At 51.4% G+C, this 25561-nt stretch overlaps 1 protein-coding gene and 1 long non-coding RNA gene across 2 annotated transcripts in view; both read right to left on the bottom strand.

Moving 5' to 3' along the window:
- Positions 1-25561, bottom strand: part of LOC126517476 (uncharacterized) — a 114191-nt gene that overhangs the window by 83770 nt on the left and 4860 nt on the right. The window lies entirely within an intron of this gene.
- Positions 12831-16575, bottom strand: LOC140214193 (uncharacterized). Its single transcript, XR_011891110.1, has 2 exons — positions 14143-16575; positions 12831-12968 (listed from the first exon to the last, which is right to left on the bottom strand). It is a non-coding gene; the product is annotated as an uncharacterized lncRNA (long non-coding RNA).

Below are 25561 nucleotides of genomic sequence, written 5' to 3'. Positions count from 1 at the left end.
TGCATTGCTATTTCCAAAGATGCTGCAAACGAATTCTTGAACGCTACGCACTGTCATAACAAGCAAGATATGTATTTTTTCATAAAAAAAGATACTCGTATGTGCCATAAATTTTGCCCAAGATAACTTATATCAATGCTTCCACGTTTTTTGTCTATTTAATAAGTGAAGAATACATCACGCGAACTTCAGAACTATATCAGTTCGAAACTAGCAAAGCAGTGCATACCATTGACATGAAAAATGTAAAGGCCATGAAATGAACAAGTTGAGGACAAATATGTTAATGTCATTCTTTGTAATTTATCTTTGTCATTCAAGAACCGTGTTTACATTCTTGTACATATGCAACGGCCAGTGAAAAATCTCAATGATGCTGTCATTTGTTTCAATGTATTACGCAGTAGCAGCTGTGACCGGTCGTGTATCGTGAGTAATTGCACCGAAATTATAGTCGCAACAGAGAGCACGCATAAAAATCAGGAGTTCTGCAAAATGTACGAGGGCGAGTCAGATGAAAGTGAGCCAATGCGAATATATGACAAACGGGGTACTTTATTTAAAAGTAGTCTCCATGAGCATTTAGACGTTTGTCCCATTGACTAACGAGTCGCGTGATTCCCGTTTCATAAAACTCCTTGGATTGCTGCTTCAGAAAGTCTGTAGCTGGCTCTTTCACGCCATTATCTTACACGAATCTGGTTCCCTTGAGCTGTTTTTTTCGGTTGCCCCAAAATGTGGAAGTTGCAAGGCGACAGGTCTGAGCTCTATGGCGGATGTTACAGAGTTTCCCACTTGAACTTTACCAGTTTTGTATTAACCAGATCAGCGAGGTGGGGACGGGCATTGTCGTGGAGCAAGATGACACCATTACTCAATTTTCTACGTCGTTTGTTCTTGATTGCGACACGCAGCCGTTCCGGCGTTTCACCATATCGTAAACAATTGATAGCCTCTCAAGATTTAGCAAATTCTATCAGTAATGGCCCCTGACGACCGAAAAAAAAAAAAAAAAAGTCAGCACCTTTCCGGTGGAAATGACGGCCTTTGCTTTCTTTGGGCGTGGTGAATTCTAATGTTTTCACTGTAAGCTTTGCCGTTGTGTGTCAGGCTCGTAGTAGTGGCACCATGGTTCATCCCCGATCAGATCCCGCCACTGGATGGATGGATGGATGTTATGAGCGTCCCCTTTGGAACGGGGCGGTGGGTTGCGCCACCAAGCTCTTGCTATTATACTGCCTAATGCCCTACCTAGGTTAAACAATGAAAAAAAAAAAAAAAAAAAACAATGTGAACTATCACGCCCAAATTTTCTGATCCCCTATGGCGAACTGTGCTTTTGTACGTCCCCGTCTTTTGTCATTTCCATACTTTTCTTCCACCAATCCTCCAATCGCCTCTTACTAATGCCAATTGCGGACATGTTTGCTTTACCACTGCCCCCGCTGAACCCAAGGGCTTCAAGGAGGCCAGTGATGCCTAAATCGACCGCTCGGTTGACGTCTTCACATTCTAATAAAACATGCTCCGTCGTTTCCCTAGCTTTACCGCAGCAAGCACATGCTTCTTCTTCCTTCTTCTATCTCGCTTTATAGGTGCGTGTTCTAAGGCATCCCGATCTCGCCTCGAAAAACAATGAGCTTCCCTTTGAGTTATCATAAATGGCCTCCTTCCTGATTTCGCTTTTTCATCTTAAGTAGTTACTCATGGCAGGTTTCTTTTCCATTGCCGCCACCCATGAGATTATTTCAGCCTCTCTTTGCTTGACCTTCTTTCCGCTTGACCTTCTTTGTTGCTGTGTTGCCCACCCTACAGGCCGCATACTTGCTGGTAAGCTAGCTTCCTAGTTCTTTTCCTCCACTGTGAATCAATGTTTTTCCTGTGCAGATAACACTCTCCCAGCCCATTTACTTTCTTCCATATTCCTCAGCCGTTCTTCATACTCCACTTTACTGCGAGCTTCCCTCACTTCAAAACTAGTCCAGCCCATAACACTCTGCACAGATTCATTTGTAGTCTTCCTGTGAGCGCCCAATGCGAGGCGACCCACTGACCTTTGGTTCCCGTCGAGTACTGATTGTACTCCTGAGTTAAAGCAAACAACCGCATTTCCAAAGGTAAGTCCTGGAACCATTGCACCTTTCCACATACCTCGGAGGACCTCGTACGTATTGTATCCCCGTAGCGCTCTGTGCTTCATTATGGCTGCATTTCTCTTCCCCTTTACTGTTATGGTTTTTTCCTGTGTTTCCATAAATCTATTGCCTTCGTTTATCCATATACCAAGGTATTTATATTCTGTTACCCGAGGTATTACTTGGCCCTGTGTCTCCACTGTCTTTTCACTGTTTTCATTGAATACCATAACACCTGATTTTGTAACACTAAATTTCAAAGCTAAATTGTTGCCTTCCTTCCCCAGGTATCAGCCAGACGTTGCAAATCACTTTGCTTGTTAGCTAGCAACACAATGTCGTCCGCATAAAATAAACCTGGGAGTTGCTGCTCTACTACTGTACCCGCCTGTTTGTATGAGAGATTAAACCCGATATTACTTCCTTCTAGCGCCCTCTCCATCCTCACCATGTACATCATAAACATCAGCGGGGATAAAGGGCACCCCTGCCTCAGTCTCTTGTTGATATGAACTTTCTCCTCGCTCCTCATCCATTCCCATTCAACGCAAACGGTATTTTCTAGGTAAATCTCTCTCAAAAGCTGTAGACAATCGTCACCTAAGCCTTCCCTTTCCAGAATATTCCACAAAATGTTGTGGTCTACGTTGTCATAGGCTCCTGTAATGTCTAAAAAGGAAACACATAACGGTCTGCTTTCTAATTTTGATATTTCAGTACGCTGAGTAAGAACAAATAAGTTATCATCTAAACGCCTACCTATTCTGAACCCATTCTGAAGCTCTCCCAAAATGCCATTATTCTCTGCCCATGCTTGAAGCTTTAATTTGATTGCCTGCATTGCTAGCCTGTACATTACCGATGTAATGGTCAACGGTCTATACGAGTGAATTCTTTCTCCCCCTTACCTTCATAAATTAAATTCATTCTACTTTGCCGCCAACCGTCTGGTATTCGTCTATCCAGAGCTTCCTTACTTTTTGGTCCTAGTTCATTTATCAGCCTAACGGGAACCTCGTCTAGCCCTGTGGCTGTGCGCGTAGGAATATTGACACGTGTACTTATATTTAACGGGCGACCATGTTTCGCAGCATAACAAATGTTATCGGACAGCGCGGGACGCGCCTGCATGTATCCGAAGTTTCTGGAAAGTTATCGATGCTTCTATCCGCTGTCTGTTACCGCCGAACCTTGTGTTATCTGATTTCATCGCGTGACTCGAATGTTGTAGAACTTTGTGGAAGGCATGCGGGTCCCAACGATTAGTCTGGAACCTTCGATGACTGCTGTATAAAAGCCGACGCACTTGACCCGCTGATCAGATTTCCGACGATCGCCGACTGTGTTCGCCGCTTTCGTTGTGCTATAAGTGTAGCCTGTTTTGTGGGCACAGGTTCGCCCAATAAAATCTAGTTTTGCATTACACAGTATTGCTACTGTGTTCTTAACGTCAACACCACGTGACAATATTTTCTCCCGCTTTCTTCCAGTTTAAATTTGTCAGCACCAGCTCCTTTTTCACTTGGGTCTTTTTCATGCCCCTTTTTTCTTCAAATACAACCTCGTCATTGCCTTGGAAAGATTCGGCTGTTACTTCTCGGATATAATTCATTGCCGCTTCTCCTTCCAATCTGTTTTCATCTTCGTCTAGGATGGTGTTGCATTGGTGTTGTCTTTCATGTTCCTGTGCTGCCCTCTCACACACGCCGCTGGAAACGTTTTGGAAGGGTGCCGGGGATTTGGCCGGTTGATTTGTGCACCTGCGCCCCAGTTCAGTGTGCGTCGGTTGTGCGTTTCATGGATCGCGATTAATTATCAATGGTTTCCCCGGAGCAGCATGTCGTTCGCCCATCGATTGTACTGGGTGAATAGGCCCGAGTGCGCTGCTGTGGTAACAGCGCGGCCTGTTAAGGGCACGCTGAGTACCGTCTGCCCACGCGGCTGCCTTGGAGTTCGCTGTCGCTGATGTCTGTGCTTGCAAATAACTTTTTGTATTCCTTTTAGACATTCACTAAACATTTTGCATATTCAAGACGCCTTCGAGCACAGCCTTCCACGTCGGATTAGCCAAAGCGGTGCATTTGTTTACATCTACACCTACAGATCGCTGTTAGCTTCGGATATATTAAGAAACGACGCATCGTTGATGTGAAGCAATCTCAAAACGTAGCAAAACATACACATTTGCACATATGAGCCGCGTTGTTCCTCCCCAACACGAGTCAATATGAGCAGCCGAGCCACTTAAACAACTACAACTGTGACACACACACACACACACACATTATATATATATATATATATATATATATATATATATATATATATATATATATATATATATATATATATATATATATATATTGTAAGGAAGATAACGAACGTGCGCACTGGGTCGGCAGCATCGGCAGCATCAAGCGCGCAGCAGAAGCTCGAGCTTCTGCTGCGCGCTTGATGCTGCCGATGCTGCCGACCCAGTGCGCACGTTCGTTATCTTCCTTACAACATATATAGATATATATTACGGGCTGTTACTACCGATTCTCGCTTTTCTTTAACTTCATCATACTTAGTTTGTGCGTGCCAGTAAGCATTATTAGAGAAAACTGTGCTCGGCATATGCCCCCACTTATAGGCCGTGTAGTTCTCTCGCGAAAACGCGGATGCCATTGCTGACACCGTTAAGAATGAGCGAGTTTATGCTGCTGTACCGAATGATCATTCTCTTCTTTCCCGTTTGACGCAGAGGTAAACAGTGCTTCTCTGGAATTAAGCAATTGTGGTATTGACCGAAGGTGGAAGTCAGACTCCAGCCGTCCCGATGTAAAAAGCCGTTTATTTAACATATACAACGACCCGCCGTGGTCGCTCAGTGGCTACGGTGTTGGGCTGCTGAGCACGAGATCGCGGGATCGAATCCCGGCGAAGGCGGCCGCATTTCGATGGGGGCGAAATGCGAAAACACCCGTGTACTTAGATTTAAGTGCACGTTAAAGAATCCCAGGTGCCCAAAATTTCCGGAGTCCTCCTCCACTACGGCGTGCCTCATAATCAGAAAGTGGTTTTGGCACGTAAAACCCCATTAATTAATTAACATATACAACCAATATATATAATGAAGAACAAAAACGCCCCCTGGGGAATAAAGAAATGAATAACGAAACTGAATATAACACACTCCCTCCCCTATTTTTAGTGATTAGCTGTTAGCAGGTATTAGTAAGAAAAACCCCAAGGCATGCACCCTGTACTTATTTACACATATTTACAAACTATGTACACGTCAGACCGCCAACTAGTTGGTCTGATAGTCTTGGAGCCAGGCCGGTGGCCGGCGCTCTCGGGTCGGCCGCTTTGGACGTCGCACTGGCGACGAAGGCGACGGGCTCGTAGACTGATGCTGCGGTAGGCCAGGAGACAGTGCCTGCCTCCTGGGAGAAGGAAGCTGTAGCACGGCAGGCTGCAGCACATCAGGGGACAGCGGCTGCGGCATGGCAGGCTGCAGCGCCTCAGGAGACCGCGGCTGCGGCGTGGCAGGTTGCAGCGCATCAGGAGACCGCGGCTGCGGCGTGGCAGGCTGGCCTGGTTGCCAGGCGCCTCTCTCCGGAACCCTGGAAAGCTTGGAGGCATTCCACGTACGGCCGTCTCCAAGTCGGAAAGAGGCTGGTCCCCTCCGCTTGATCACCTCAGTTGGTGAAGAAAAGGCGCAGTCTCCCTTGAAACGAACGGACGGTTTTTTGATACGGACAAAGTCATCTACGGCTACCTTCGTCTTCTTGGCGGCTCTCCTTTTGTCCGTGTAGTGCTTGCTGCTTTGTTGCTGACGCCGAACCCTTTGACGAAGCCGCGCCAAATCCTCGGCTGGATCTTCCGCAAATGCTGGTGCCGACAAACCCACGACATCCAGCCTGGTTCGGGGCATTCTACCATGCAGCAGAACTGCTGGGGCGACCCCGGTGGTGGCGTGCGGAGTACAGCGGTAAATGGCAATCTATTCTGTGACAGCTTGCCGGAGTGGTCGTCTTTCGAGGAGTGAGACTTGAATGAAGTTTTTCAATGTGCGATTGAAACGTTCTATTTGCCCATTGGCTTGGGGGTAGTATACCGAAGAATGTGAAAGACTGATGCCTCTGTTTTGCAGGGAAGTGATGAACTCACGCGAAGTGAACTGAGGTCCATTGTCACAAACTATCTCTTCTGGGTAGCCTTCACGGGCAAAAACAGTTGTTAAAAAGTCTTTCACGGTGCTCGTGGACACTTCGCTGCAAAAATACACCTCTGGCCATTTAGAATGGTAGTCAACAAGCGTTACAGCAAATCTGCTGTTGTAAGCTGCATGCTCCAAAGGACCAACAATGTCTAGGACAAGCTTTTGCCACGGTCGCTCAGGCCATTCAACAGGTTGCAACGGTGCTGGTTATGTTTTGGCGGACTTATCTGCCTCCAGGCAGATATGGCAGTTTTTTACTGCCGTTTCCACTTGCTTATCCATTCGTGGCCACCAGAACCGCTCACGCAGTCGCGCCTTCGTGCGCGTGATACCAGGATGTGTCTCGTGCGCGGTGCCGATGATCCGAGCCGTGAGGGAGGACGGAACAACGAGGCGCTCTCCACGCAGCAACAGGTTATCGACAACAGAAAGTCCTTTCCGAATGGCGTAGAACGGTTTCGCCTCTTCTGGTATGGACTTCTTTGGCGGCCAGGAACTCAGCACGAATGACTTGGTGGTTTCCAGGCAACTGTCGTCGAGGGCGGCCTGCCTGAACTTCTTTGTCACGCAGGCTGGCTCAATGAACGAGACAATTTATTCCTCATTAGCAATCTCTGCCTCCGAGGTAGGTGCTGGTAGCCGAGAAAGTGCATCTGCTACAGTGTTTGTGGACCCCTAGCGGTATTCAACAGTGAAATTGTAGCAAAGCAGTCGTGCACTCCAGCGTGCGATTCCGAGTGGGCGTCTCCCATGTCCTTGTGACGACAGCAAGGACACCAGTGCCTGGTAGTCTGTTCGAATTGTGAAATGGCGACCCCAAAGGTACGTGTGCCATCGCTCACACGCCCAAATGCATGCGAGAGCTTCTCGTTCACCGACTGAATATTTTCTCTCCGCAGGCGACAGTGTACGGGATGCGAAAGCGACTGTGCGGAGCTTGTGGCCACTTTGTTGCTGCAGGACTGCCCCCAGCCCACAGTCGGACGCGTCGGTCGACACAATGACTGGCAATGACGGATCAAACATCTGGAGGACTGCACTCGACGAAAGCATTTCCTTGACCCTCCTGAAACTGCTGTTTGCTTCGGCAGACCAGATGAATAGCTCATTTTTGCGGAGTAAGACTCTCATAGGCTCAACCACTTGTGCCAAGTGTGGAACAAACTTTGAGTAGTATTCTACGAGACCCAGAAACGAACGAAGGGTGGCAACATCAGTTGGCACTGGTGGGTTAACTATGGAGTCTACCTTCTCTGGAACTGGCGAGATACCACGTGCAGTGACCTTGTGCCCTAGAAAGGCAAGTTCTGGAACGTCGAAAAGGCATTAGTTGTTCAGTTTCAGACCTGCGTTCTTGATCTTTTGCAGCACGGTCTTCAAGGTGTTCTTCTGCGGTCTTGCCAACAATGATGACATCATCAATGTAGAACAACACGCCAGGGCAGCGGTCAAGGATTGTCGCCATCATCTTCTGAAATGCCGCTGGGGCAGAAACCAAGCCATAGCAAACTCTTTTAAAACGGAAAAGGCCGTCATGTGTGATGAAAGCCGTCAGATCCCTGCTGTCAGGTTGCAAGAGAACCTGATGGTAAGCGGAAACTAAGTCAAGTTTGGAGAAATGTGTAGCGCCTACCAAAGCGTGAAGCAGCTCCTCTGTGTGGGGCAACGGGAAACTGTCTGCAACAATAGCTTTGTTCGTGTCACAGAGTTGCATGCCCGCGCCCCTCTCGAGTGGGCCGACATTGCCACCGCAGCCGCAACGCTGCTTGCACGGCGATGAGGGAGAGCGCTCCCCATTGTCCCTGAACCCGCCCGACGGGTTGATCACGTGGGTCGCCTGAGCGCGACGGAGGGACGAGGCGGCTCGGCGAGCCGGCAGAGTGGCTTGGAAGACGGAGCAGGGTGGTCGTGCACCGGGAGACAGCTGAAGATGTGGTCGGCAGGCTGAAACCTCCAGGCCGAAGTCTTCGCCGTTCGACCGACAGACGGTGCAAGTCCGTCAGGATCTTCGGCAGCGAGGTACCAGCAGCCCGACGCTCTTCAGACCGGGATCTCGGCAAGCACGCCACAGTTAAGCCTCGTGTTCCAGCCCGCTCTCAGAACTTTCCGCCGGACTCTCTTTTCTAATCGCGTTTAATCTTTCATTTATTTATCCATCGCGTGTTACTTCTTTTATGTTCTGTTAGTGTAGTGCTTGCCGTATTTATTGTCGCGTGTATTTTTTATTTCTGTCGCGTATTTTTTGTTTATTCGCGAGTGTTAGGAGCTCCCACGTGGTGGGCTTAGTGTCGCGCGAGTGGCGTCAGGGCGTGTGCTGTGTGACCCGCACGCCTTCCGCGAACTAGGCCCCACGGCTTGTAATTTGTATGTTCTTATTCTTTTATTATGTTTTGCCCATGATTTTATTTTATTAAATTGAATGTGTTAGTGGTACGTCGCCCCCCGTCTCATGCCTCTGGTTCACGGTCGATCAGGCGTGGACCTTATCGCCGGTCAGCAGTCGAACCCTCACTAAACGCACGCGGGGTGGGTTTGTTGTCGCCCCATCCCCTCCGGTTCGGAGAGTGCGACTACCCCACCATCAATCTTTGACAACTGGCGTCCGCGCGACAGGACTTGCTGACCACGATCTTCCGTGACCACGAGGTATAGCGGGCGGAACATACGCGTATCGCCGCGAGCGGGAGAAGGCCGAGATATGGCTGATGGACTCCTCGAGGAATTGGAGCGCATCGTGGCCGTCGGGAGGCAGATGGGCCTTGAGGGGCCAGCGCTCCGGGAGTTTGTGCGCGACATGCGCTCCAAAGAAGAGGCGGATAGTCGCGAGCGCAGGAAAGCGCGAGAGCTACGACAACGCGAGGCGGAGGAGTGCGATGCGGCACGGTCTTCCCAGCGCGTCCTCGAGTTAGAGAGGGAAATTGCGCTGTTGCGCGCGAGGGGGGACCGTGACGAGAGCATTCGGAACACAGAGTGCCTGCCGGGCTCGACCGTCGCCGCTGACCAACCTCATCCCTCTGGAGTGAGCCTTGCGCAGGTTCGTGCCCAGCCCGAATCCTACCTCGTGCCTCAGCCCTTGGGCGCCGGGGCCTTCGAAGCGAACGTGAGGCCGGTGCTCCGAGAATCAGGCGGTGTGGCGGGTAACGATGGTCAGAAGCCGACCACGAAAAACGTCAGCCGCCGCGCAGGCAAATTGTGCCATCGCAGGCCGAGAGAGGCGGCGAAGTGTGTGGCGCGGCGGAGGCTGGCGGGTTGCCGCACACCGCGGAGGTACGAGGTACGGACCGCTAGCAGATTGCAGAGGGTGAGGAAGAGGCCGCGCAAAACGGCGCAGAGGTCACGGAGGCGCCGACGGAGCTTGGCGGTCGCGAAGCGTTGCTCGTCGCCGCGAAAGAAAGCGCGAGCGATATATTCGCTGCGGCAGATGCTGCTAAGCCGCGCACTTCGTGGCACCCGGTTGGCCAAGCGCTGCGCGTGGGTGAGGACCGAGCAAGGTTCAGTGTACCCCAACCACCGAGCCAAAAGCAGGCAACCGGGGCGCGAGGTGATATGTCGCTGTAGAGCGGCTAGTGCGTCTCCCCACGTATGCGTCGGGAAAGCTCGGGGGACGGCAGGAATGCGACCGCAGCGAGTCCGTTTGAAGAGCAGGGGGTATTAAGCAGGGCAGCCGGCACTGTGTTGACAGTTTCGATTTGTTGATAGTGCCACGTAACTTTTTTTATGTTTGATTGCATTTGTTAACGAATTAATTTTTCTGCCCTTCCATTCACCGATCTCTGTTTTTTTTTGTTTTCTTTTGTGTGTGTGATGTGTGTTGCCTGTAGAGTGCGCGTACCGGCTCTGCCGTGGGTTGCGCCACTCACAGGGCCCAAGGGGACAATACCTTATCGCATGTATTTTGGAGCTGGGGATTCTCGGGACCATTATTTTATCACTAGTTTTCTGTTCTTTTGCGTTTGAGTTGGGCTGTGGACTGCACTGACTGGCCGAGAGCGAGGCGGCGATGTGCGCGGACAGGTGCCTTGTGCGAAGTGCCGTGACCCACACGACGACGTGATTGTGCGCGTGACCTTCGAGTGCGTGGGGAGTGCGGTCTCCTTAAGGTGCGCGTACATGACTCTGTGTTAGTTCGAATGTTATTAGAATAACATTCTTGTCGTCGGGGTGGTGTCACAGAGTTGCATGCCCGCGCCCCTCTCGAGTGGGCCGACATTGCCACCGCAGCCGCAACGCTGCTTGCACGGCGATGAGGGAGAGCGCTCCCCATTGTCCCTGAACCCGCCCGACGGGTTGATCACGTGGGTCGCCTGAGCGCGACGGAGGGACGAGGCGGCTCGGCGAGCCGGCAGAGTGGCTTGGAAGACGGAGCAGGGTGGTCGTGCACCGGGAGACAGCTGAAGATGTGGTCGGCAGGCTGAAACCTCCAGGCCGAAGTCTTCGCCGTTCGACCGACAGACGGTGCAAGTCCGTCAGGATCTTCGGCAGCGAGGTACCAGCAGCCCGACGCTCTTCAGACCGGGATCTCGGCAAGCACGCCACAGTTAAGCCTCGTGTTCCAGCCCGCTCTCAGAACTTTCCGCCGGACTCTCTTTTCTAATCGCGTTTAATCTTTCATTTATTTATCCATCGCGTGTTACTTCTTTTATGTTCTGTTAGTGTAGTGCTTGCCGTATTTATTGTCGCGTGTATTTTTTATTTCTGTCGCGTATTTTTTGTTTATTCGCGAGTGTTAGGAGCTCCCACGTGGTGGGCTTAGTGTCGCGCGAGTGGCGTCAGGGCGTGTGCTGTGTGACCCGCACGCCTTCCGCGAACTAGGCCCCACGGCTTGTAATTTGTATGTTCTTATTCTTTTATTATGTTTTGCCCATGATTTTATTTTATTAAATTGAATGTGTTAGTGGTACGTCGCCCCCCGTCTCATGCCTCTGGTTCACGGTCGATCAGGCGTGGACCTTATCGCCGGTCAGCAGTCGAACCCTCACTAAACGCACGCGGGGTGGGTTTGTTGTCGCCCCATCCCCTCCGGTTCGGAGAGTGCGACTACCCCACCATCAATCTTTGACAGTTCGGCTCTCGAAGGTCTACACATATCCTGATGCTACCATCTTTCTTGTTAACAATAACGATAGGGGACACCCATTCAGAAGCATCGATGCGCTCGATGATGTCAAAGCTCAGCAACCTCTGAAGCTCATTTGATACTGGTGACCGGAGAGAATATGGCAGACGGCGAAGCTTCGAAGTTACAGGCTGCACGCCTTGCCGTGTCTTGATGCGATGCGTGAACCCCTTAGCAAGACCCAACTCTGGACTGAAAAGTGAACTGAACTCATGTGCTAAGGCTGGCGGAAGCGCTTTGTTACGGGGCTGCGTGCTTGACGGTGTGGAAATAGCACAGGATAGCGGGTCAACAACAGTCGGCTGCGGAGCAACGGACGTGTATAAGCACTTGAGAGCAGAACCCTCAATGCGAAGATCCAAGGCTTTAATGCCGTCAAGACCGATCAGACAAGTTCCTCGGTGAACAACATAAAAATGTAGCGACGCGGTGCGGCCTTTAAACCGAACGTCTGCCTGGAAACAACCTAGCACGGGAATCGGCCGTTGAGAGTAGTCAAACAGAGTAACATGCGGAGCAGGCAGGAGCGGCACGACATGCTCTGAAAATATCGACTGAATACTTGCTCCGACAGGATTGAAACAGACGACCCTGAATCTACAAGGAATTTCAAGGTGACATTCGCGACTTGTACTTGGATATGAATTCCGCTACGCGCGGAACGTTGCACAGTCAAAACTTGCTCAGCACTGTTAGATGACGAAACATCTTCATGAAATTCAACTTCACGGACTCGGCCTTGCATTTGGGTTAGCTTGCGGTTGCATACCCTTTGAAAGTGGCCCTTGCGACCGCAAAACGGACAATTCTTGCCATGCGCTGGCCACTGCGGCGCTGACGCGACGTGGTCCCGAAATAGAATTAGATTTTACGCGATAATATTTGAGTATAGCTTTGTTTACTGCGCCAGAAACAAACGCCACTAGTCTAAAGACCGAAGTCAATCCGAAGCCTGTACTTCCCATCATTCCCATGTAGGTTGAGGCAACGCGCATGAGAACCCCCCTAGACACTAGCGCCACATTTCCCTCTAGGGGATTTTTAGAAACTCTATGGTGGATGTTAAAACCTGAAGCACACTTCCGGTTTCGGTTTTGTGCGCGCGCGTTTTGAATACTAGCTGGTGCGCGTCACGCCGGCTCCGCTTTTTTTTTGCTTTCGCAGCAATATATATATATATATATATATATATATATATATATATATATATATATATATATATATATATATATATATATATATATTTATTTATTTTTTTATTTATTAAATATTTGCAAATCATTTTATTAAATAAAATTGATTCCGAACGATCTTCACAAGCCTCCACTGAATATGTGCCACGTGCAATTTCATAAAGACGCAAGACACCTTGTGAAATGAGGAAAAATTAACGTTTATTTTGTTCTTTTGTAAATGCTCGTCGCGGGCTTTTTGTGCACTCATCCAGCATTGTGGCACAAGGTAAGCAGCAGTAGTTTCCGCAGGAAGCTCCACCAGACGACGTGAGCTGAAAAAATTACAAGCGTTATTTTGGTATTAACATGTAAGAATAATGCCTGTAGAGGCGAAGCGTGCGAAAGTGGTGAGTGGGCGGCATTACAAACAAAAGCAGTTCGTATTTACACACGCGGCATAGAAAATGCCCGACTCATCCCAAGCAATACCGTACATACCACAAACACATTCTAATTCCAAGCATTTCCCTCTTCCCAATACTTATTTCCTGCACTTTAATAGCATCAATGCGCGGGCAATGCGGCGTTTCGCGAACTTGGCTACAACCGACGCGATAGTACGCTACGAATACACAGAGGTGGCCACAACACAGGCTCTCAACCAGAGCATGCTGGACGCTCGCAGAATTCCTTATACTCGCACTCAAGACAAAATGCGTGGGTGCCGTTCAGAAGACAGAATTTTCGAGTTACTAGTTCCTGGCGTTTGAGCTCCTTGGCTTATCTCTTGTGCGTTCTGCAGGCGCAAGCAACGCACTCCCGTGTTATCACTCTTGACGATTGCTCGTCGCGTTTTCGACAAGCGTGGGTACCGAAAGAAGGCTTAAATTGTTGCGGGGACATAAAGATTGCCACTAACTTGTCGCAGTAAGATTCAGTACGCGCCAAACTAACTGTCACCACGGCAGAGCTGCTTTTCGCTGCGTCACAACAGGCGCGGCGAGCGGGCCTCATAACGTAAAACTATCGAAAATAATTTTCAACAATGTTGGGCGTCAGAGAAAGAAAAGCGCCATGAACTTGTCAGTGCATTAAAGCGCGAAACCGCGCACCACGGCCGAGCTTATTTTCGCTAACCGAGTCACAGCGTCAGGCGCGCCTACTGCGCTCGAAAGGTAGCCCAAAAAGTAATGAAATTAGTTTCAATAATGTTGGCAGTCAGAGAAAGCGGCAAAACTTGTCGCAGTAAAATTCAGTACACGCGAAACTGCGTCACAGCACCCTGTGCGAATAGCGTGCCCAAAAACTACCGAAATTAGTTAAAATAATATTGGGGCTTATAGGAAGCGTCGCAAACATCTCCCAGTACGATTCTTTAATTCAAATTAACTGCTCCACGACGACCACGCTGTTTTTCGTTAACTGCGTCACAAGTCTAGCTTAGGTGCCGGGCAGTAAGCCTAATTGCTTGAAGTGCGTCGCAGACTGTCGAACGAAGTTTCTCACCTTGCCGTAGTCCAATAGTGCAGTGCTGCCATGTCGAAGTTCCGAATGAACGCAATAATTCGCCGGGAGGCCACCAAACCAGGCTAAATCCCAAAATAGAAAAACAGGCAGACGGGCACCCGAACAGTCCAACGCTCAGATGCGCAGCCGGTCTCGCTCGCTTCGGCGGTGTGTCTGACGAATGACGCAAACATCTGGCTCGTCATTCGCCGGTTCGCCTGTCGCTAGGCAACGGAAGTAAACCGCAAAGTTTAATTTAATTTATACGCAGATATTTTTAATTTTTCCGGGAAAGAGCAAAAAAAAAATGAAACAATTTCTGTTAATCTCATTTCAAATTTTTTTCGATGCTCGCGGCCCCAATTCGTCGATGTTAATACTATAGCGTGACGTGTTTCCTGTTTCCAATTTTCGCCGAGTGTCCGCTCTTGTTCAATCCCTTTCTCTATGCTGAAGTGCAATTCGAACTGAATTCTCGAATGGAAGTGTGGAACCCTCGAGCAGTAACCGCTCACGTACGCGATTGCAAGCTACGCCGGCAACGAATTGATCCCGCAGAGCATCATCTTGCGATGCAAACGAACAATGTGACGCTAGCTCCCGTAGAGCGGCAACAAAGTCATGAACGGACTCGCCTGTGTGTTGGTTGCGGCGGTGAAAGCGATGACGCTCGATGATAACGTTGCGCGACGTCGAAAACTGGTGCAGTAATGCGGCGAGTGCAGAGTCGTATTCGTCAGGAGGGGCCACGACAGACACGTCATCGGCGAGTTCTGCGGCACTTGGCGCTGCCGGTGCTGCGGCCCTGGTCCCTGCATGTAGCGTCTGATAAATACGCTGGCCCTCCGCCCGCAAACAATGCAAAAGAATAGCCTTGCGTTGCTCCTTCTTGAATGTGGCGGCTCCGGATGCCAGCAAGTACACGTTGAACATCTGCTCCCACTGCTCCCATAGCAATGACGGACGGCCGGGCGTCGGAAGGAAAAACGGTGGCGGAGCAAGCCCGGTGAAGCTCATGGTGGGCGGATACGGACGGCGCAGCGGGGTTGGGGGTACGTTCACGACATCTTCGTTGCCAATGTGGTATTGACCGAAGGTGGAAGTCAGACTCCAGCCGTCCCGATGTAAAAAAGCCGTTTATTTAACATATACAATCAATATATATAATGAACAGAAGCGCCCCCTGGGGAATAAAGAACTGAAATGAATAACGAAACTGAATATAACAGCAATGTGTCAGCATAACAACACACACTGACCAATTGCACTGACCCACCATCTACGGGAATGCGACCAGCAGCGTTCGGGAACGGCGACCAAAGTACAAGATGTTGGCACAGCGCTGTGTCGCCGCTTGCCACCTGTCGTGTACGTGCCGTGTGAAGTGTAGTTATTAAAGGGACACTAAAGGTTACCAGAAAGTCAAGTTAAAGTGGTAGAGCAATGTTCTAGAACGTCTAAGGCGTCAGTATAATCGCGAACAGAGCTTTAGTAACCGAGAAATTGAGGTAAATGCATGACACGATTTGAGACCCCCCAGCGACATTCCGGTACTAGCCCGATGACGAAAGCACTCCTCATCATAATTCATGTCACTAGTACTCAACTACTCGTACTAAAAAGATCATTTCATTAAATTATAAGACGGAAGAAAGAAAATGCTACTTGTCTACTTCTATTCGATGGATGGATGGATACAACTTTCTTGTACGTCCGGCAAGGTTTCACGCGACCCGGGCTCAGGTCTGCCACGGAGGAACGTCTATTCGATTCTAAGAAAAAATAACATTTTGACGTTACCCTTGAGTAGTATGGGTGATCGAAAGGTTTCGTTTCCGCTCGACTCTGCGCGCACGACTTTGCGCGCACGACATTGCGCCGCGCGCGCTTTGGAGTTTCAGTTGTTTCTTTATCGCGTCGTGCTGCGGTTGTCCTGCTGGCTCGCGAAACTTGCATTTGGAACAAGCAGCGAGAATGCCACGTCCATGTGATGTCGTGGGATGCGCGAACGGTCCGCGGAACTTGGCCAAGGGCAGTTGCAGCGGCGAATAGAACGTTACTTATCACTGTGTGCCAACGAGTGAACCTCTCCGTTCGAAGTGGTGAAGTGCCGTACCTCTGCCACAGCGCGCTGGCAAGGAGCCGAAAAATCACGTAGTGTGCTCGCTGCACTTTCGTCCAAAGGATTACGAGTTCAACGCCGACTTACTGAAGTCGCGTGAGGTGCCTTCCAAAGCAGGCCGTCGTCGTAGTAGTACGCAACGACGCCGGCAGCGCTAGCCCTCAACAGCAGGTCACGTTCATCAGTGCGTAAATCGCTGAACTCGAGCCCAGCATCGCGAGCTAATGTGTCGTTGTCAGGGTCATCCATTGTAACGAGCGTCGAAGTTGGCGTCATAAAATAAAAAACCAGCTTATCGTCGTGCGCTTTCCCTTCCGCTAGCCACCATAGTTCCGCTTTCGCGCTGCTGTCGGCTCTGTCTTGGCTCTTTCTGGCCGCACGTTTGCGTTTCGTGCAGAAAAGCCGTAGCGCCGTCTGCGGGAGCCGTTTTACTCACCGACGGCGCAACGTCACTATGAGACCATGACGTCAATACTCCTCGATCGGAGGGCGGGTGACTTGAACTGCGCTGGAGGTACGCGGACGCTTCAGAACGCATTTTCTCCTAAAATAAGTCTCTTCTTTGCACAAAACAAGCGCTTCGAGGTTTCTGGGATGGTATTTCAACAGTACACGTTGACTTAATAATAACCTTTAGTGTCCCTTTAAGGGCGACCTCTGAGGCGGTGCACATTGCCCTGTGTACTGTCCCAGAGGTCAGGGGACAGGGCCCTTTCATTGAAGAACAGGTAGTGGCGGCCAATGTAATGATTAGGGAGTTAGGGCGAGCCCTCAGGTGTGATGTGGATGTGAACAGAATGATCGGGGGGGGGGGGGAATTTCCCCCCCTTTCGGCCCGGATGGCATTCACTACGCTACACCAGCGGGATGGCAGGTAGGAACGAGGGTGGGTCGTAGGGCTCAGGCTTTTTTGCAGGCAAGCAGGGTGACCCTGCATGCCAAAACATAAAAGATAAAGGACAGGGGAGGGGGGGCAGGACAGGAGCACGGAGGAGGAAGAGGAAGAATGATGATGAAGCAACATTTGCTGGGCCCGAAATAAATCGGTGGTGCATGCAGGCACCAGACGGGGTGGTTCCCTAGTTACGGGACCCATATGTTTCCAGCAGCTCCTGGCCCCTGTCCGTCAGTGCGAGCTGAATCGGTAGGGCGGGGCTGGATAACAAGGTCTCCCATCGCTCAAGGGGTTGGGGATTGGGGGTGTTGGTGGGATGGGGAGGAGGGGGGGTCTTGAGTTCTGTGCACTCTGCCAAGACGTGCGGCAGGGTGCCCTTTTCTCTTCTGCAAAAAGGACAGAGGATATCGTATTCCGCAGGGTACATGCGGTTCATGAGTACGGGATGCGCAAGCGATCCCGCCTGCGCTCGACGCAGGATCGTCTGTTGTTGCCTGGTGAGATTGGGGTGCGGTTCTGACAGTCTGCACCTTTCCTCTCGGTACATCCGGGTAATGTCCCGAAAGCTGGTAACCGGGTGCGGTAGCTCTTCCGGCTCGTGCTCGGCCCGGATTGACATTTCTCGGGCATGGTAGTCGGAGATGGTGTTGCCTGCTACCTGCGAGTGAGCCGGGACCCACACGAGCTCTATGGCTCTTCCCGGACGCTTGTGCTTGGCTAGAATGGCTCGGGCCGCGGAGGAGATTACCCCCCTGCGGAAGCTTCTGTAGGCTGTCTGTGAGTCGGTTACTACGGTGTCCACGCTCGGCTGTGCGAGTGCGAGGGCCACGGCCGCTTCTTCGGCAACTGCGGGGTCTGTTGTCTTCAGGAACGCGCTGACGATCAGCCTGTCTTTTGATGTAACCACCACCGCTGCACGGTCACTGTGTTTTCGGAGCGAGGCGTCCGCGTAGAGGACCGTGGGGTTTTCTTCCAGCTTCCGGGCTAGGGCTCTAGCTCGTGCGGTGCGCCTCTCGTCGTCCTTGCCCGGCGTCGTGTTCCGGGGAAGGGGTTTTGTCTGAATGATTGTTTTCCAGTCTTCCGTAAGGGCCGTCTTTATGGGTACTGGCTCGATCTGCCATCCTATTTTGCGTAGGACGGCTCGTCCGTGTTCCGTGTGACTGAGCCGGATTCTCTGATTAGAGAGGTGGGCTTCGATGAGCTCCTCCACCGTGTTGTGGGCGCCCATGTCTAGCAGTTTTTGAGTGGACGAGTAAATGGGCATGCCCAGTGCTTGTTTCGTTGCCTTACGAAGCATCGTGTTTAGGGTGTCCCTATTCGCCTTCGTCAACTGGAGATACGGTGCGGAGTAGGTAACCCGCGACACGACGAACGCGCGTACCAGGCGCATGGCATCGTCCTCTTTAAGGCCTCGGTTTCTATTAGATACCCTCCGAATCATACCAAGTAGAAGAAGGCAGTAAATGTGGGGTTCATCAACATGCAGGGGGGAAGAAATCGCATTAAGTGGGGCGAAATAGAAGAACAATTACAAACGGAAAATTTTCAGGTATATGGAGTTGCCGAAACCCATTAAGAGATGAGGAAGAGCCACCATTCATTGCAGGATACACCTGGGTAGGGTGCAACAGAAAAAGGAAAGAACGCAGAGGAGGAGGGCTTGGGGCGCTAGTGAAGGGACAGGACTGGGAAAGGGTAAGGGAGAGCTGCAGTGAGCACATGTGGCTCAAGGGCACCGTAGGGAATGTTGAGACAATCCTGGGAGTTGTGTATCTGAAAACGGGGAATGAGTCGAAAGAGGACAATGCAAAACATTTCAAATGTATGGCCAAGGACATCAGGGAGTTAGCTATGAAACGGGAGATAATCATCCTAGGCGACATGAATGCACATTTGGAATACTTTCGACGGGGCGAGAGATGCAACAGGGCAGATGTTAGTAGATTTTTGTGAGGCTCATGATTTTGTGATAGTTAATACTGAAATTAAGTGCGACGGGAAAATAACATGGGAAAGAAATAACACCCACTCGACAATCGACTACTGCCTAATGTCCCACAAGCTGTATGAACAGTTGGGATGTATGGAAATTGATAAGGAAGGTACAAAAAGCCTGGGGAGTGATCACGAACGAATCAAAATCAGTTTGGGAAGGACAGTACCACTGGTAGAAACTAAAGAAAGGAAAGGTATGAGCAAATTGAATGACAGGCAGCTACAAGAAGTGGCGAAAAACATTGAACGCATGGTATCCAAGCAACCGCAAAGGGCATGGACATACGACGAGTTAATAGGTATTTTTAAACGAGAGCTAGAGAAGGGACAGATTAGGAAACTAGGAAGTAAGCAGGGAAAACATAAATCGAAAAGCTGGTGGGACCAAGTTAAGGAGGCCACAGAGCAACGCAAAGATGCGTGCAGAAAACACAGAGCAGCAAAGGGGAGCCACACCAGAAGAGGTGGAGACAAAATGGGAGGATTACCTTGCAATGACAAGAGAAGCATTGGCATTAATTCAAGCCAAGATAGCAAAAGTTGGGGTACAGTGGTTGTTAGAGATACGAAAAAAAGACAGAAATGCCTCTAAGAAATTTTGGGAACACATAAGGCAACAGAGTAAGAAGACAGAGGTGGTTCAGCACTCACTGACCACACCAGAAGGAACAAAGGTAGAGGGAGAGGAAGCTCAGGAATATATTAGGTTAACAATAGAGGCAGCATTTGAAGAGCCAGTGGGTAGCGAAATGGTGAACAATGACAACAGCAGGACAGAATTAGAGGAGTACAGAGGGATGACAAGGAATGGGACAGAATTGAACACAAGGTCCCCGTGGGAACAGCGACAGGACCTGATGGCATACCTATGAAATTGATAAGCATATTAGGCCAGAAAAGTAAATTAAAATTACGACAACTTATTGAACAAATAGTAGTAGGGGGAGATGTTCCACAGGACTGGAAATCAAGCAGAATGATATTGACACGTGTACTTATCTTTATCGGGCAACCACGTTTCGCCGCCTAACAAATGTAATCGCACAGCATGGGACACGCCTGCATGTATCCGAAGTTTCTGGAAAGTTATCGATGCTTCTATCCGCTGTCTGTTGTCGCCGAGACTTATGTTATCAGATTTCATCACCTGCCGCGAATGGTGTAGAACTTTGTGGAAGGCACGCGGGTCCGAACGATTAGTCTGGAACATTCGACGACTGCTCTATAAAAGCCGACCCGCTTGACCCGCAGATCAGATTTTCGACGATCGCCGACTGTGTTCGCCGCTTTCGTTGTGCTATAAGTGTAGCCTGTTTTGTGGGCACAGGTTCGCCCAATAAAAGCTAGTTTTGTATTCCACCGTACTGCTTCTTTCTTCACCGTCACTACCACGTGACATCTGGTGGAGGTGCTTTTGGTCCATGTACCGGACGCCCCCGACAAGCCGTGATCCAAGCCCGGACCGTAAAGAGAGCACCAACGTAGTCACGGACCATCGAGTAAGCCGTCGTCTACAACAGCTGCCCCCGGAACACGGACTTCTACCTGAGAAGACCAAGAAGATCGTGGCCAAGACAACCCCAATGGCTGCCCCAGCGACCCCCGTTGTCCTGCAACAACCTCGGGACCCACCGACCTTCCATGGAGCAGCAACTGAAGACCCGGAATCCTGGCTGGAGACGTACGAGCGAATCGCGACTTTCAACAACTGGGACTCCGACGACAAGTTGCGGCATGTATACTTCGCCCTAGAAGACGCCGCGAGAACGTGGTTCGAGAACAGGGAGTCGACATTGACAACATGGGACCTGTTCCGTACCGGCTTCCTGCGCACCTTTACAAGCGTCGTGCGCAAGGAAAGGGCCGAAGCTATGCTGGACGCCCGAGTGCAGCTACCAAATGAGAACGTTGCCATCTTTACGGAAGAAATGAGCCGTCTGTTCCGCCACGCCGACCCGGATATGGCCGAGGAAAAGAAAGTACGCCTGCTCATGCGTGGTGTGAAGGAAGAACTTTTCGGCGCAATGGTACGAAGCCCACCGACGACCGTAGCAGAGTTCCTTCGCGAGGCCACCGGCATTGAGAAGACACTCGAAATGCGGAACCGGCAATTCAACCGCCGCACAAGCTCTACCCACTACGCAGGAATTCAATCACTGGCCACGGACGATCTGCGCGAGACCATCAGGGCCATTGTGCGCGAAGAACTGCGCAAGGTCTTGCCTTCGTCGCAGCCTCAAGTGGCCTCTATCGCCGACATCGTGAAAGAAGAGGTGCACCGATCCCTTGGAGTTCCTGAGGTGCAACCAGAACCACCGCAGCCGGAAGCAATGACCTACGCCGCCGTCGTCGCCCGCCGTCAAGGCCCCCCTGCGCGACCGCGCCAAGGTCCTGCAACACCGCAATTCCGTCGTCCGCCGCCGCCGCCAGCGCGCCCACCCGTCGCCCAGCGCACCTATGCGAGGAAGACGGACATTTGGCGAGCCCCCGACCACCGCCCGCTCTGCTATCACTGCGGAGAAGCCGGCCATGTGTACCGCCGATGCCCATACCGCGACATGGGACTGAGAGGGTTCGCCGTCAACGCGCCGCGTCCACAGCTTGGGGAGCGCCCACGTGACATTGCCGATTACCTAGCCGGCACTCAGTGGAACTCTCGACGACCGTCCCGTTCGCCGTCACCAGGCCGCTACCTGTCGCCGCAGCGCCGTCCATACACTGGCCCAGCCCGGGGCCGCTCTGCGAGCCCATACCCGGAAAACTAAAAGCAGCAACCGATGGAGGTGCGGTTGCTGTTCGTCGAACTGACGAAGATCCTCCGCCGCCGACGAAGACGACTAAGAGACCACCTCGACGACATAATAACGACCCGCCGCCGTCCCGACGCAGTCAGGAAGCCAAGACTACACCGACGAAAGACGACTTGACGACGCGACGTTCCAGCTTCAGTTCAACACGACGCAGCCGCGATCCGACGCCAAGACCTAACTGCAACGCCAGACAAAGAACCACCGACCTCGACGTGCTTCTCGACGGCCACGCAGTTACCGCCTTAGTGGACACAGGCGCTGATTACTCCGTCATGAGTGGACCCATCGCCGCCCAGTTGAAGAAAGTTAAGACCGCATGGGAAGGCCCTCAGATTCGCACCGCTGGAGGACACCTCATCACGCCGACTGGGATCTGCACGGCAAGAATAACCATTCATGACCGGACTTACCCTGCCACCTTCGTTATCCTCCAACAGTGTTCACGAGACGTCATTCTCGGTATGGACTTCCTGGACCAACACGGCGCAATCATCAACCTGAAGTCTAAGTCAGTAACGCTGTCGGAAGATAAAGCAATGCCGCCGGAGAGCCCTCGTAGCCATCACGCCTTGAGTGTGCTCGAAGATCAAGTGAGCATCCCGCCTCGCTGCAGCATTGTTATTTCGGTCAGCACCGAAACACCCGCTGACGTAGAAGGCGTCATCGAAGGCGACCAACGTCTACTGCTAGACCGTGAAATTTGCGTCGCAAGAGGGATCGCTCGACTGCATGGAGGGAAAACTGAAGTGTTGCTGACAAACTTCAGCCAGGAGTTCAAGCACATCAACAAGGGCACGACGATCGCGTACATCGAGGAAATTCTGGAAACAAGTAATGCGTTTGTCCTCTCGGATCCCGCCGCATCTACCCCGACGACCATGGTTCCCGAACCAGACTACGACATTAATCCAAATCTCCCTATGATTAAGCAACAGCAGCTCAGAAGTCTGCTCCGACGATACAAAGGCTGCTTTTCGACGTCATCGAGGATTCGACAAACACCAGTCGCCAAGCATCGCATAATCACCGAGGAATGCGCTCGACCACTCCGTCAGAGCCCTTACCGAGTTTCGGCGCGAGAACGTGAAGCTATAAAAGAACAAGTCGACGAAATGTTGCGCGACGACATCATCCAGCCGTCGAAAAGCCCGTGGGCATCCCCTGTTGTTCTGGTAAAGAAAAAGGACGGAACCCTACGTTTCTGCGTCGATTATCGTCGTCTGAACAAGATCACGAAGAAGGACGTATACCCCCTCCCACGGATAGACGACGCATTGGATCGGCTCTGCAACGCTAAATACTTCTCGTCCATGGACCTCAAGTCTGGCTATTGGCAAATAGAAGTCGACGAAAGAGATCGCGAAAAGACCGCCTTCATCACCCCAGACGGCCTCTACGAGTTCAAGGTTATGCCATTCGGACTGTGCTCGGCGCCTGCAACGTTCCAGCGCGTAATGGACACGGTTTTAGCAGGATTGAAGTGGCAGACCTGTCTCGTATACTTGGATGACGTCGTCGTCTTCGCCGGAAATTTCGACGTTCACCTTAGGCGGCTGGCAACAGTACTAGAGGCCATCAGGTCATCAGGACTTACTCTGAAGCCGGAAAAGTGCCGCTTCGCTTACGAGGAGCTTCTATTTTTAGGCCACGTCATCAGCAAATCTGGAGTCCGCCCGGACCCGCAGAAGACAGCTGCCATAGCAAAGTTCCCACAGCCCATCGACAAGAAGGCAGTGCGTAGATTTCTTGGCATGTGTGCCTACTACAGGCGATTTGTCAAGAACTTTTCACGCATCGCTGAGCCGCTGACGCAGCTAACTAAATGTGACGTCGAGTTCAAGTGGGAAACGCCGCAGGCCGACGCATTTCAAGAACTCAAACGACGCATGCAGTCGCCGCCCGTACTTGCGCACTTCGACGAGCACGCCGATACCGAAATCCACACTGACGCCAGTAGCCTAGGCCTCGGCGCCGTCCTGGTCCAGAGAAAAGATGGACATGAACACGTGATAGCTTACGCTAGCCGGTCGTTGTCAAAAGCGGAAGGCAATTATTCTACAACCGAAAAGGAATGCCTCGCCATCGTTTGGGCTACAGCGAAATTTCGCCCTTACCTATATGGCAGGCCATTCAAAGTCGTCAGCGACCATCACGCCTTGTGTTGGCTAGCGAATTTAAAGGATCCCTCAGGACGGCTGGCACGGTGGAGCCTGAGACTACAAGAATACGACATCACTGTAACATACAAGTCCGGACGAAAACACTCAGACGCCGATTGCCTATCACGCGCCCCCATTGACCCGCCGCCGCAAGATGACGAGGATGACGACGCCTTCCTTGGAATAATAAGCGCGGAAGACTTCGCCGAACAACAACGAGCGGACCCGGAACTTAAAGGCCTCGTCGATTATTTGGAAAGGCACACCGACGTTGTTCCCAGGGCATTTAAGCGCGGATTATCTTCCTTCACGCTTCAAGACAGTCTACTCGTGAAGAAGAACTTCTCACCAGTCCGCGCCAATTACCTTCTTGTTGTCCCGTCAGGACTTCGTCCAGAAGTATTGCACGCCCTACATGACGATCCGACCGCTGGACACCTCGGATTTTCCCGGACACTATCGAGGGTACAAGAAAAGTATTATTGGCCGCGCCTGACCGCCGACGTCACCCGTTATGTCAGAACATGCCGAGACTGTCAGCGACGCAAGACACCGCCGACAAGGCCAGCCGGATTACTACAGCCAATCGAGCCTCCTTGCCGACCATTCCAGCAGATCGGGATGGACTTGTTGGGACCCTTTCCGACGTCAATAACCGGAAATAAGTGGATAGTCGTGGCGACGGACTACCTCACCCGCTTCGCTGAAACAAAAGCACTGCCGAAAGGTAGCGCAGCCGAAGTGGCGAAATTCTTTGTCGAAAACATTCTGCTGCGACATGGCGCCCCAGAAGTCCTCATCACCGACCGAGGAACGGCCTTTACAGCGGAGCTCACCCAAGCCATTCTGAAATACAGTCAGACAAGGCACAGGAGGACAACGGCTTACCACCCGCAGACGAATGGTCTTACGGAGCGGCTGAATAAGACCCTCGCCGACATGCTAGCGATGTACGTCGACGTCGAACACAAGACCTGGGATGCCGTCCTGCCGTACGTAACATTCGCTTATAACACGGCGGTACAAGAAACGACACAGATCACGCCGTTCAAGCTGGTCTACGGCAGGAACCCGACGACGACGCTCGACGCCATGCTGCCTCACGTCACGGACGAGGAGAACCTTGACGTCCGTACCTACCTCCAGTGCGCCGAAGAAGCCCGACAGCTCGCCCGCCTGCGAATCAAGAACCAGCAGAGGACCGACAGCCGACACTACAACCTCCGACGACGCTTCGTGGAGTACCAGCCCGGTGACCGTGTTTGGGTTTGGACCCCTATACGCCGACGAGGACTGAGCGAGAAGCTTTTGCGTCGCTATTTCGGACCGTACAAGATCATCCGACGTATTGGCGCACTGGACTATGAGGTCGTGCCAGACGGTATTTCGCTATCACAGCGGCGCCGCTCGCGACCTGAAATAGTCCACGTTGTGCGAC

The sequence above is a fragment of the Dermacentor andersoni genome, chromosome 11 (assembly GCF_023375885.2).
Source record: "Dermacentor andersoni chromosome 11, qqDerAnde1_hic_scaffold, whole genome shotgun sequence".
Lineage (NCBI taxonomy): Eukaryota > Metazoa > Arthropoda > Arachnida > Ixodida > Ixodidae > Dermacentor > Dermacentor andersoni.
The sequence above is the reverse complement of the archived record's forward strand: the minus strand, read 5'-3'. Positions and strand labels throughout refer to the sequence as shown.